Genomic DNA, 6,867 nt, shown 5'->3' with positions numbered 1-6,867 from the left:
TTTTGGTTTTTATGGTCAACTTTTGGGTCCTGTAAAAAATAGTTAACTTAACAAAATTTTATATGTTAAAAATTGTATATTATTCTATAAACATTTATGAAGAGAAACAGAGTAGTCCAGTCAAAAAATATTAATTTTCAACGATTTTACAGGAAATCTCCGAAAAAAAGTTTTTTTCCCATGCAAAATACATGCAAAATTTCAATAGCCTACAGGCACCACTAAATATTAATTTAAAAAAAAATAAAAAATACGTATCTAATTTTTTTTAATTTCTGACAAAATGAGACCCGGAAATGGACAAAATTCTAAAATGTCGTTTTTAACGACCACCCTTATAACTATAGTTTTTATCCAGGAAAGGTGTCATTTGGTTCGTCGTTACAAATCATCCTATCCATCTAATCAAAATAAATCGATTGATAGGCATATGCCTATCAATATATTTTCACCTATCTCACAAGCGCAGAAAAATCAGTCTGTTTAGTATATATAAGACAGCTCACACATTTCCACAGTATCGTGAATTATGTATTTGTATGCGAAGTCTTATACACTGCGTTTATGTACACGGAAAAAAAAAGTTCGAGGATTATTCGGGAACTTCGTTCTTAACTCTTGGATACGGCGGGTAGTACACAGGTAACTAAAGGTTGCCTCGTTTAAATATGTAATTTACTATTTCTCTACAAATTATAACTATTTCACCACTTCTCGGCAAACTGTTCTTGAAAAAGTCGGGAACTGTTCAAGAAAATCGAAAAGTTAGGCGAATGCAAGAAAAAATGGATTCTGCTTCCCCCCTCCCACTTCCCCTCCTTGGCACGTGCGCACACACACACACATTTATCCTTGAAGGTCACATACAATTTTTATTTTTTATTAAGTTTCTGAAATAGAAAAAACCATATTAGAGAAAAATCGACGGCGGCTGGAACAAAACTCGCGTACCCGAGAATAGAAGTCCGGCGTCTTATCCAGCTGAGCTAAACAGGCGAGTTAAATACCTCAGCATAAAATAAATATATAAGGCACGCAAGTCTTACTGACGGGGAGACTTGTTGAGACTGGTGCGCACAGTTTCTGCGCACCAAGATTCCTTGACGAGTTCCCGAAAATTTCAGAAACAGTTGCGGCCAGTGTCATGAACTTTACATGAGAAAGTAATGAAAAAGAGACTAATGGACTATTTATAGCTTTTTCTAATACAGTTCCCGAATTTCTTTCAAACATTCATTGATTACCATTGAATGTTCGTCGCTAGTTCAGAGCTGTTACCACGTATCCAAGAGTTAGGAAATAATTCCTGAAATATCTGGGAACTTTTTTTTTCCGTGTATGCGTTTCGTCGTTAGTATGTGTTTGCCGATGTGAATTCTCAATGCTTTATATGTGGTAGTGTGTGTGTGTGTATGTTAAGAAGAAAATTTAGAAAATCCATTGTTGATTATCCATTCTAAATTTAAAATAAGAAATAATACTTCTAATTTCTTGAATATAGTTACTTTAAAAGCTATTTGTAAAATTATATCAATCTTTGATATCAACCCTGAATGTCCTACTTTTGAAAAATAAAATACTAAAATTTCCTTTCGGGTTTATCATATAATGTAACAAAGTTTCTTTCAGTGTAGTTGAAGAACGTCATTAACAAAATATTTCTTTTTACAAGAAACTCATCAAGAACATTTATTGGCCTGATGGAAGTTAACTCATTCGAGAGGACCAGCGTCTAAAGCGTATACTGGCCCCTAGGATTCTAGGGGCAATGGGGGACCATGTCCATCTCCATAACAAGAACGTACTTATATGTATACCCTACAAGTATCAGAAATAGATTATATATCAAGTCCAGGGGTAAAAATGAATCATAGTCATTAGGAGTTAAGCGAGGAAAATGTTGTATACACGTGTCACCTGAGAGATATAAGAAGGACAGTGTCGTGACACAGAGAACAGTGACCGGGAGGCCAACTGTTCTGCCTGTTGGATGGAGTGACAAGTTGACATGTTTGTACAGAAGCCGCACAATGGACGTGCGGGCATTAACGAGTACATATTACCCCCGGGGCAGAGGTACTCTTTCCAGAGTTGTGTGAGTGTTTATAAAGGAGAAGTTCATTGGGGACAGGTGCGCGGCTATAGGACACGTAATATAAATCTCGAGCAAGAAAACTACTTCTACAAGTGTAACCCGTCAAGATGCTGTTGATCTAGTTTTTATACGCAATTGTTCCATCGATATTATTTGCTCTAACAAACAGTTTCTCATTACAAAATTCTTTTTTTTTTAAATTTCATTCCTACAGGGTTTTTCTTTTAATGTTAAATGTTACATTTTTGTTTTAAAAATACTATACAAAATATTCGCTGTTTGAGTTAGATATTAATTTATAGGTTAGAGTTAAAGACGCACCGAGTTATTACAGGCAGAGTTGGGTAGTAATCCAGATAGCAGATCTTCGCTTCTGATTGGTTGGTAGTTTTACAACCAATCAGAAACGTAATTTTTGTAAACCACTGCAGTTTTCTTAAACTTTTCAGGTATTATATAGTAGAGTATTTTAGTGATTATTATTTTAGGATTAGTATAGTAAATAATATACAAAATGGAAAAGATAATTAAAGAAAATAAGATAGGAAAGTTTTTTTATAAGAGGGTATTTATAAAAAGAGGTCAAATAAAGTAAATTCGTGTGCATCCAACTTCAGTTGGGGATTGCGGCAAATTTTGAACATCAGTTGTTCAGTGCGTATTTTAGTGACAAGTAACTCTCTCAACGAGACGTGTCCCGTGATACTTTACCACTGAGACACATAATAATATAGACACGAGCGAGCGCATTCGAAAGAGCACGTCAGAGAGAATTAGGCACGCCCCAGTGGAGTTGACATGCCACCAGCTCAGAGCCGAATGATGATCGGCACGGTAGCATTTGTCCTTGTGCCTTGTTATATAATCTCGATGGGCATCTATGGAGTTTGGGTCTTCAGACATCACGTTCTTATACATGCATATATGTATGTATAGCTGTATCAGAGTGAATTGTATTGGTCAGCATAGTGGAACTTTAGAATATTGATGTTAACATCAAAATCGATGGAGGCTTTTTTTCAAACTTCTTGAATCTTGATACTTGATCGACCACCTCACCATTTACCGATATCGGATTTCTAATCATTTTTTCTTCCATCTTTTACTTCTCCTTTGTTTCACTCAATTTGTCAACTATGGAATTATTAGAATCAACAATAAATAAGAACTATTAGAAACAGATATAAACCTGAACCAAAATCAGAATTGGAATTATAAATAGAATTGGAGCCAGAAGAAAAAATGAAATCGAAACTGAAGGTGTAGAACAAAAGTCAGAACCAGAATTAAAAGCGGAATCAAAACCAGAATTAGAACCAGAAGAATATAATTATAGAACCAGAAATAAAAACTGAACCTATAAACCACAACTATTAATATGAAGTGTAACCATAACCCAGAAAACATATTGCCACTTATGTTTTGGTTTCTCTTTTCTTTCTGATTTTATTTATTGTAATACTATAATGCTTCACACTTCTACTACTGATGAAAGTATACCAAAAACTAAAACAAAACGCATTAGAGAACCAGGACAAAAATTAGAACCAGAAAACGTAATTAACCATAAATAAAACCTGAATAAAAACTACAACTTATAACTGGATGCCTAGATTCCAATTATAATGAAGGGAAAAAGGAGTGGAAAATGGAATAATGTAGGAAACCAATTTGTTGAAACTATTATTAAAACAACAGAAATTACCAGTGAATTATTTATTTATTTAATAGCAAAATTAGTACAAGTATTTATAAAATTGACAGAAGCACGAAGTGCTCTTCTCAAAAGTTCGTAGACAACTAACTCAAATAACAATGTCAGTACTCATTGCCCATACAGCATCCATACACTTTAAGGGGGTTCGATTTACCTAAAAGTGAACATTACAGTTTACCGCAATAAAATCATTATCCGAGGTGGCGACAGACTGGCACGTTTTGGGTAGTAAACTTTTTCTTTTACAATTGGTTTTTCCAAAACTTAAAATAACATTTCAAATTACTTTATTACTAGAGAACCAAAAATATTCAACACTCCCACTTAATTTGAAGTGTTTGCTATGTTTAATCTTTGACGCAAAATACAAAATTGTTGTTTAGACAAGGGTTTCGTGAAAATGTCTGCTAACTGATTTTCCAATTGAATATAGTTTATTTCAATTTCATTCCGATTAAGAACGTCTCTAATAAAATGAAATTTCACATCAATATGTTTTGAGCGTTTGTGAAATTCTGCATTATTAGCTAGCCTAATAGCTGATTGGTTATCGACGTGAATTGGAACACAAGTACAATTAATTTTTAATTCATTTAAAATTCGTTTCAATCAAACAGCCTCTTTTGTACCATGAGTCAAGGCGATATACTCTGCTTCTGCAGTTGACAAAGACACAACATTTTGTCGCTGACTGGACCATGAAATTGGACTATTATTAAACATAAAAACAAATCCGCTTCAAGATTTTCGCGTTTCTAAACACCCAGCATAATCAGAATCAGTGAAACCTGTTAAATTTTTCAAACTCCCACTGTTTCCAAAAAGAACGCCAAAATCACGAGTATTTATTAAATATCTAAATATTTTCTTGACGGCTTGCCAGTGCTCATGGTTGTATGAATCTAGAAATTGACTCGCATAATTGACTGCGTATTCTATATCCGGACGACAAACTCTAGCAGAGAACAAAAGGGACCCTACACCTTCGCGATAAGGGAAGGAATCACTCGTTTCATTTTTCTCACTTTTACGCAAGTACAACCCAGTTTTCTTTGCACTATCACGCTGAATGTCCATGCCTAAAAAATCACTTGCACTTCCTATTGCTATTTGAAAATTTCTTTTGAAAAAATTTAGCACTTGATCTATAGCTTCTTGACTTTCGCAAATCAACAGACCATCATCCACATACAATCCGAGATACACAGTAAAATTTTTCACTTCACCGACGAACACGCACTTGTCACTTTCTATGGCTTCAAAATTAAAGCTTTTCAAAAAATTCACAAATTTTTTATTCCAGCATCTTGGAGATTGCTTTAAGCCATAGAGACTTTTATGCAGCTTGCACACTAAATGTTTGTTGTCGTCGTTGATGTATCCTTCTGGTAGTTGTAGATATATATCTTCTTCAAGTTGTCCATACAAGAATGCAGTTTTTACATCAAATTTAGCAATTTCATAATCTTCTTTAACTGCTCCTGCTAACAGGATTCTTATAGATTCATAACGAACAACAGGTGCAAATGTATCGAAAAAATCTATACTAAAACGTTGAGTGAAACCTTTCGCTACTAATCTTGCTTTGTATCTGCTGTTATTTCCACTCGAATCGGTCTTTATTGTAAAAATCCATTTGCAACCAATAGCTCGTTTTCCTGGGGGTAATTCTGATAAACTCCAAGTTTCATTTTCATCAAGAGCTTGCATTTCATCTTTTATTGCTTTCTTCCAGTTATCGGCGTTTGAACATGACACTGCTTCACTATAATCAATTATATTATCGCCATTTTATTATCGCCACAGGGATTCCATAACGGTCAGGGTTTTTAATTGTCCTTCTATCACGTAAATTTCTTTCTTGAACAGCATCTTGTTCAACAATTTGACGTGGCACCTCTTGCTCAGGAACATTATGGTCATCTTCGTTGTCGTTGTCATCCTCAAGGTTAATGTTAAAATTGATTTCTGTTGCATGTTCTTGAATTGAGTTTCTTCTTCATTCACAACTACGTCATTACTAATGTAAATTTTCCTGGTTTCATTATCCCAAAGGCGATAGTTCGAAGATTCATTTTCGTATCCTACGAAAATTGTTCCTTTGCTTTTCGGGTCGAACTTCTTGCGTTTTTCCTTAGGAATGTTGATGTAGGCTGTTGATCCAAATACGCGTAGATGTTTGATTTCAGGCTTCCTATTAAACCATTTTTCAAATGGTGATTTTGTTTCACCGTCTTGCAGAATTGAGCGATTTAACAGATAACATGCTGTGTTGACGGCTTCTATCCACAACTCTCGATTAATATTTTTGCACAGCAGCATTGATCGTGCACTCTCCACAATCGTTCGAATTTCTCGCTCGGCTTTTCCATTTTGTTCGTGAATATAAGGAGCAGAAAATTCATGAACAATGCCCTTATCCTTTGTATATTTTAGGAATGCGTCGGACATATATTCTCTTCCATTATCAGTACGCAGGACTTTCAAATTATTTCCTGTCTGATTTTTAATTAAATTTTCGAATTCCTTAAATTTCTCGAACACTTCAGATTTGTGTCTCAAGAAATACACTTTCCGATACTTTGTGTAATCGTCCTTGAAAATAATATCCTGGTTTAAAACACTTTCTTGTTTTACCGATGCATGATGCTTTCGGGTTTGCTTTCCCTACACACACGGTTCACAAAACACAGTATCTTGATCAATCACAAAATTTTTGTCATTAATCACTTTGCTTGTGTTTTTCAAAGCACGAAAATTTATATGTCCAAATCGTTCATGCCACAATTTCACTGAATTTTTGTTAGTCTTTTTGTCCACTTTTGCAACATTACACTCTATCGGAATTTTAACTTTGAACAACATTCGAAACAGTTTACCATAACGCACACCACATGACGTCACTTTTTCACTTTGGTCTCTAATTTCACATCTTTCGCCATATGAATGATATGAAAAGTTTTTATCGTTGACCGTTCCAATGCAGGCAACACTTTGTCATCAGCTATTCTGACAAAATGATCTTCCACAAGTGGTTGAAGTGAATCGAAAAAAT

This window comes from Leptopilina heterotoma, unplaced genomic scaffold, assembly GCF_015476425.1.
Source record: "Leptopilina heterotoma isolate Lh14 unplaced genomic scaffold, ASM1547642v1 Lhet_161, whole genome shotgun sequence".
Lineage (NCBI taxonomy): Eukaryota > Metazoa > Arthropoda > Insecta > Hymenoptera > Figitidae > Leptopilina > Leptopilina heterotoma.
The sequence above is the reverse complement of the archived record's forward strand: the minus strand, read 5'-3'. Positions refer to the sequence as shown.